This window comes from Sinohyriopsis cumingii, chromosome 1, assembly GCF_028554795.1.
Source record: "Sinohyriopsis cumingii isolate HCF-2022 chromosome 1, ASM2855479v2, whole genome shotgun sequence".
Taxonomy (NCBI): domain Eukaryota; kingdom Metazoa; phylum Mollusca; class Bivalvia; order Unionida; family Unionidae; genus Sinohyriopsis; species Sinohyriopsis cumingii.
This window is the reverse complement of record NC_142961.1, coordinates 17,841,393-17,848,996: the sequence shown is the minus strand read 5'-3', so window position 1 is coordinate 17,848,996 and position 7,604 is coordinate 17,841,393.

Sequence of the window (7,604 nt, the reverse complement as noted above, 5' to 3'; positions counted from 1 at the left end):
TGACCGCACCGGGTGACACCATCAAAGGGGGTGACACTAAAATGGCTCCATAAAATTTAGAAATTTTTGTGCAGGAAGGAGTTCCATGGGGGTGACACCATGAATTACCGCACATTACTGTCTATAACAATTTGTATTTGCGTGCGGGGATGGATGGGTCCATGGGATTGACACCATGAGTTACCGCACTGGGTGACACCAACCCTGGTGACGCCACTGAGTGGATGAATAATCGATTAATGCCCAGAATCAATGTGTTATTTAATACATAAATCGATTAATGCCCAGAATCAATGTCTTATTTAATACATAAATCGATTAATGCCCATAATCAATGTGTTATTTAATACATAAATCGATTAATGCCCATAATCAATGTGTTATTTAATACATAAATCGATTAATGCCCAGAATCAATGTGTTATTTAATACATAAATCGATTAATGCCCATAATCAATGTGTTATTTAATACATAAATCGATTAATGCCCAGAATCAATGTGTTATTTAATACATAAATCGATTAATGCCCAGAATCAATGTGTTATTTAATACATAAAGCCAGCTGTAACAAGTATTTATTGGAATCCTTAAATATTATATAAGAAACAGAAATCACAACTTTTTAAAGAAAGATAAAAATAAATAAACAATAAAAATCTTGTGAGGAATGAAAATGATTTTTAAGCAACTGCCATACATTTTGAAAAGAGGCAATATTTCTTTTGAACGGATAGATCGCCGAAAGGTTAATCCAAATGTCGGTAGCATAGCTCGAAATGAATGACATTCCATTTTCACATTCATTAGCACAGATATTTGGCCCTTGCCCGCTCCAGGAAAAAAGCATATAAGTATACATCCAATTTACCTGCTGAGTATGCACAATATCATTTGTCCAAACCAAGTGAAGCAAAATGACGCATTCGATTAACTAATTTGTCATTAGTGTTTGCCCATGTCATTATATCACCCAAAAGGTCAGACTGTCAGGTAACTTTTGTGCAGTTTAATTCTACCTGCTGTTGCTACGCATTGATAGCTGCCCTGAAACTAGTGATTGTGCCGGTTTGGCCTATGGCAACCCACTAATTTTAGGTATATTGCTGACAATCAATTTAACTCATTAACTCCACGCGTCATGTTTACGCATCCTGAAGTTTTACCCTACTTCTGAGATCTGAGCTGTCAAAAATATTTAATATACACCAAAGTGGGTAGTATTACAATAAAACAGATGAAAGTCATCTCTACAGTCTGCTTATTACGATCTGATGATTACATGCTAAAAGTTCTAATAAATATTTTTGTGAAACATTTAATTTAAAATCGAATCTCATCAAAGTGTATATGTCCAATATATCCGCCATGTTCTATAAATCAGTCCAAACGTAAATTCAATGTATCTGAAATGAGCCTCCATCCTATGTCATAACAACTCAATACCATCTCGTAATAACGCAATATTATCTCGTAAAAACGCAATGATATATCACGAAAACGCATGACCGCTCCGGTGGCCTAGTGGTTAGGGCGTCCGCCTCGGATGCGGTAGGTCGTGGGTTCGAGACCCGGCTGAGTCATACCAAAGACTTACAAAATGGTACTAACAGCTATCTCGCTTGGTGCTCAGCATGAAGTGGTTAATGTTAGGACTGGTCTGCCTGGTGTCAGGATAATGTGACTGGGTGGGACATCATGCTACATGTCTGCGGCATGATGCCCCAGTGCTAGACATCACTACAAACTGCCACAATGTAGTCATCGTACCGATAAAACTGAAATATTGTTAAAGCTACGTTAAAAATCCAAATCACACACACACACACACACGAAAACGCATTTTTTTCACCTGGCGCAAATGGGCTTCCGTAGCATTGTTCTCGATAACTTGATTGTCAGGATTTGCGAATGATTTCGTGTAGAAACAGGTTGCAAGTTCAGAGCAAAGGTGAGTTATTTCCCGTAACCATTCTGTAGCCCATTATAGCAATTGCCATGCATATGTAAATAAGATCAGACCATGTTGAGCTTAAATTTCAAATATATATATTAAATCTCGACACTCAAAGGCGTTAACTGCTTCAGCCCATTTTACAAAATGCAGTCTTCATGTTGACCTGTTATGGGGAAGACTCATTAGGAATTGTGGGTGTTCCGTGGGCTAGGAGTCCCCTCCTGAACAATTAAAAGAAATCCATGATTTAGGTGTATATATATATATATATATATATATATATATATATATATATATACACGTATTGTTCAGTAAGTTACTTATGTAAAATATTCTCAAAGACATGAGTTTTAATGTTCAAAGAACCATAGTCATCAGATGTTTGACATATCTTTGATATATAACTCGCTAAAACAATACAATCAATAATATGTTTCTTAATATGCTTTGGCACATCATCATACGATTGAGTGACAACGATGCAATTGGTGCTTTTTATTCCCGATGATGAACGATATTATTTAATATTGTTTATATTACTGACATCAATTTAGTATTATCAAACACTATTATTTTGGTGAATAAATATTTTAATTGTCTATAGGAATAATATCTCTTTTTTTAAATGTCTGCATTAACTTCATTTTCTATGGTGTTGTGCAATTCTTCCAACGTGGTATAATTATGTTGGTCATCGTTAATAGTACATATGGTAAGTGGATGATAATTACAGTATTTAAGTTATAAATAGCTGGGGGTTATTAGTCATACAAAATAGGACTTAACGACTGTGAAAGGTATGTGCTCAATAGGAAGAATAAAAATTGTTTGCCATCAACAACAATAGGTGGGAATACATCATAAGCAACAGGTATTCCATGCAAGCAATAGGTGGGAATACATCATAAGCAACAGGTATTCCATCCAAGCAATAGATAGTAAATTATAACAAATAAACCGTTCTAAAACATTAAGAAAAAAGATTTGGTGGTCAGCCGGTATCATCACATAAAATAGGTACTAAACCACCAAAACCACAGGAGGTAAACCATAAACAAATGTGGTAAGAACTTCAAAACAACAAGAACTAGTTATTTAAATAATTGAATACAATATAACGTACTTATATAAAAAATGAAATCACGTTGCTTAAACTTTAAAAACAAACAGATATAGCGTATGTGCTTTCTATCAAACAAAGAATATTGAAGGAATTATTAAAGATACATGATCAAACGGTAGAACAAAAAGATCTGTCATCAAAACAGGTGGCAATGTAGCTGTTTTGTTGACACTCCCTGGCTCCATCCCAGCATATATGGCTGGTTAGAAAGCTAGAAGTGAGAAGTGACATCCTGTTTTTCAAAATATGTATGTGCTATATGGTATAACGGTACCAATTGCGCAAGACCAGGTGGGCGGAGCCTAAGGTGTAGGGAAGATTGCATTCAGAAATAAAGAACAACACTAGCTGTGATTGGTGCATTATGTAAGAGTAATACTTTCTGTTAGGCTTAAAAAAAAGTGTAGCCTCTTGGCAACATGTGAGTGTATGTTAATTTCTATTTAGATTATATTTTGTATTTTTTATGATTTTTTTAAAATATGGTACACATGGCTGAAAATGTGCCTGTTGTGACTAGATAACTCTCACCCCTGTCTAGTTCCAGTGGAGTTATCTCTCTTAAATGCAATGGAGTACCTGGTTCTGTCATTGTCAAATTGACAATCTAACACTGCTCTCTAGAAAAGTGTGTGACATGCATGCTAAAGTAGGATAGAAAATATATTTATTTCCCCAAACATTAGCATTAAGGTCTATGGAAAAACAATTGGTACCGTGATACCATATGTTTCCCATGTCCTCCAATAAAACCTGTATGTGTTACTGTATCAAAAACAATAATGCAGTATAAAAATTTGCAGGGTTTTTCTATTTTTTCATCTACGAAATGTTCGAGTTCTAGTGATGTACTTTCTTCCCTTTGTCCGGGCTGTCATTGTGCCTAATTTCCATCCTTTGCTTTGATTAGGGTTGTTCTCTTACCCCAAGGGCTATTTAACCCTGGGCTAATTTCCTTCCCTTTTCCCTATAAGTTATTTGTTACTTGAAGTGACTTTGCCAGAGTCATATGTCCATATTTTGTGATAAACTTTTCCAATTTTCTAGTGTGTAATGTATTGTTGTGTACGATAGATATCCGGACGGCATAACTAAGTCAAATTTAAGAGTTTTCTTTCTATCTAAAATATCCAAAAATAATAAATGTTGTATTGTGTTGCTGTATTATGAGTGCATGTATTGCATCTGTAGCATATATACCTTAGCGTATATGGATTGGGATTTGTTTTTTTGTTTTTTTGTTTTTATCGGGTGGTGTATGGGTATTGTAGTTTTAATTGATTGTGCCGTAGCACATAGTTAATGATCAAATAAGGGTGTACAATTCTCCATTATGCAAATATAAGTGGAGAATTCTTGTTATATTAAGTTTTATTTGAATAGGCCGTAGCATATGAATAAACAATTATGTAGGAGTTCTTTCCTTTTTCTTTTGTTTCTTAATAGGGGTTTCAATAACAGATCCCATGTAGGGTGTCAGGATTTGACCTTCCGCTTAAATCTACGCTGTTCTTCTATTGTTTAAAAATGGATTGAAATTAAGTTAAGCGTGGACGTGATTGAAAACATTCAAACACGTATTGTTTCTTATTCTATGTAGCTGTAGATGCCATACGAAGCGACAATAATAACCATGTTAAAGATATTTTATCTTTTCAAACCACCCTGAGGGCCGCACGAGGACATTTTCGATGATCTAAGGGCGGCACCCTTTGTTATCTCTCATGACACCTTGTGAACCGAATCATTCAAGAGACGTCTTAGCAGGCTGCGTGTGGCCCGTGGGCCGCGTGTTTGAGACCCCTACCATGGATAATAAATCCCCATTAAAATTTAGATGTTATAGTTAAAAATCATGATTATTGTTTTAGTAGTGATATCCCTATATTACAATGTGCAATTTAGTAAGCATAAAAGAAGTGTGTTAATAATTATTTTCACTGAGTAACTAGTAAATATACACTAACCATACCACCTCAAAGTAAAACTGGAATTAATACAACAAATCCTTTGAGGAATTTATGAAACAAAACATCATTTTTTGGTTGATCCAGGAACATAATTTATTAATAACAGTTTAAGTAATGGTTGAGTAATAAAAAATATTGAAATGTATGGTACGTTTATCAATGAAATGTATGGTACGTTTATCAATGAAATGTATGGTACGTTTATCAATGAAATGTATGGTGCGTTTATCAATGGAAAGCGGCCGTTGTTGAACATTTAAATATAACTTTAATAAGTAGAATGTTGCATATTATACAGGAAACAGCACAAGTATATAGACGAGTTAAATGATAAATAAAAATAATAATAGAACCCATGGAGAAATCATGTATTAATCATAATCTAAAACTCAGGAATAAAGCAACACACGAAGGTAGTGATTATGAATCTAATTTATATAAATTCGTGAATAAAAAAAGCTTTAGGAAAAGCAACAGAGTAGCGTGCCCTTATCCAAAATATCCACAAGATCCTTTTCTAAAAAGTACAAACTCTTCAATATATGTGACAAATTTAAATGTAAGGATGAAACATGTGTTCAATTCTATTTCTAAATAATAATAAGACTCTTTTAAAAATAAAAAATAAAATACAAAAAGCGAATCTTATATCGTATCAAAATCAATTTCAGTAGAGCAGTTGTATAAAAGTGTTCAACACGATAGAAAAGAAATCTCAAGTAACAGGCATATAACAAGCTCCCCAAAACAGGTAACGAAAAAAAGAAGTTGGTTTCTATTAAAACAAAAAGCAGACACAAATCGGAATAAGCTTCTCTCAATCTGACAATTACACACTATTCAAATAACTTGTGAATGTCAAGTATTCGCAAAATCCAGATATTCCAAAATGGAGTCCTCTTGAATTCCTCTGTGTCTGTCGATTGTGGCTTCATTCATATCTAATCTATAGTGATAATACAAATATTTGGGGAGAGAGGATGCGGCCCTGACGAATACCAGTACTCCCTGGAATTACTTGTAAAGGATGAAGCATAACAAATAGCCAATTTTCACTATTTTGTTCCTGTCCTATTTCTATCAAACTAACTTTCATAAAACTATACTCAAATGGAGATTTAAATACATGAATTTGCCTTTGCCGTTGTCATTTTTAATACACAGTTCGAAGAAAGCCTAAACCTTTTCAGTTTCTTCTCAAACTTTTGATACACTTTTTTTGCTTTTTAAAACCGATTATTCCATTAGAGCGCATAGTCTTTGTTTTTAAACTTGTGATTATATCATAGTGATCTATATATCTGCATCTTTTGGTACATATTGTATGCCTAAACAAAACCGATTCACGCCAGGACAAACTTTATTGGATTCTTCTTTAAATAGCAGATGATCCTATTATTCAAATGTCGGGTTCAGTTTATATTTATAAATTCAACCATCTGCAAAATACGAAACTTTGGAGTGGAACCTTAAAATAAGTTTCTAAACTTCACCTGTGCCGTGTATTCAGAAAATACTTATCTAAACTAAATTAAGTGACCAGTAAATATAGTAATGAATTTCTGTATTTATCAGGCTGTTTCTGATATCCACATATGACAACATAGTAGGTGCTCATCAAAATTGATATTAATTGTATGTGCTCATGCACAATTACGCATGTATAGAAATTAATAATGTGTTTCTTCTCTCTGATAATTGCTTAAAAGCCCGCAGAGGATGAGGATCATCTACCTTGAAAGTGTTGACTCTCTGTAATGGTTTCCTATGATGCACCGTTTCCATTAGGCATATACCCTCAGCTATACACTCCTCTACACGTCGAACTAATAGCGAGACATATTTACTAGTTTCCGGTCAATTCAGGCCGGGCGCATGCAAATATATTTTCTTAGATTTTGCAGTTTTGTACCAGATTAAAAAGGTAAAGAAATGGAGGGAATTTATAGAACACTATTTAGGCTTACTTCTGATTTGCAGTTCATAGAAGATTGGTAATCATGAAACCATGAGTGATTATTTTCAATGAATGGACTTCAGGAGTAATTTATGAAAATAAAATCCGATAACTTTTTTGATTAGTGTGGTTGTATGTTGATTGTTTTTTTTTAAACCTTCTTTTTGTTTTTGTTTTTTTGTTGTTGATGTTTTAAAGTTTCCCAAGTGCACTTTCAGAAAATAATAACACATACACTGTGAAAATTAATTCTATACGTGAAGGATAGGCAAAACTAGTGTATTATATGATTTTTGAGCATATTTCCCCAGCACACAAAGCAATCATTTTGATCAGCTCTCTTCTTCAGATAGGAAATAGTTTTCTCAACAGTTATCAAATCTAAATGTGAATTCAATTACGTGATAAATGTAAACGATTAATATTCTCTACAATGCTAAAGTTGTACAGCAAACAACTAACAAATTTGCCAGCTTTCAACGCTGTTCCAAAAACCTTGCAGAGGAACCTTATACACTGGACTGTGAATGTACCATGTGCTTCGAAAATATTGCCGCATTTCCATATTGATTTTGTTCCGAAAATACTGACGCATTT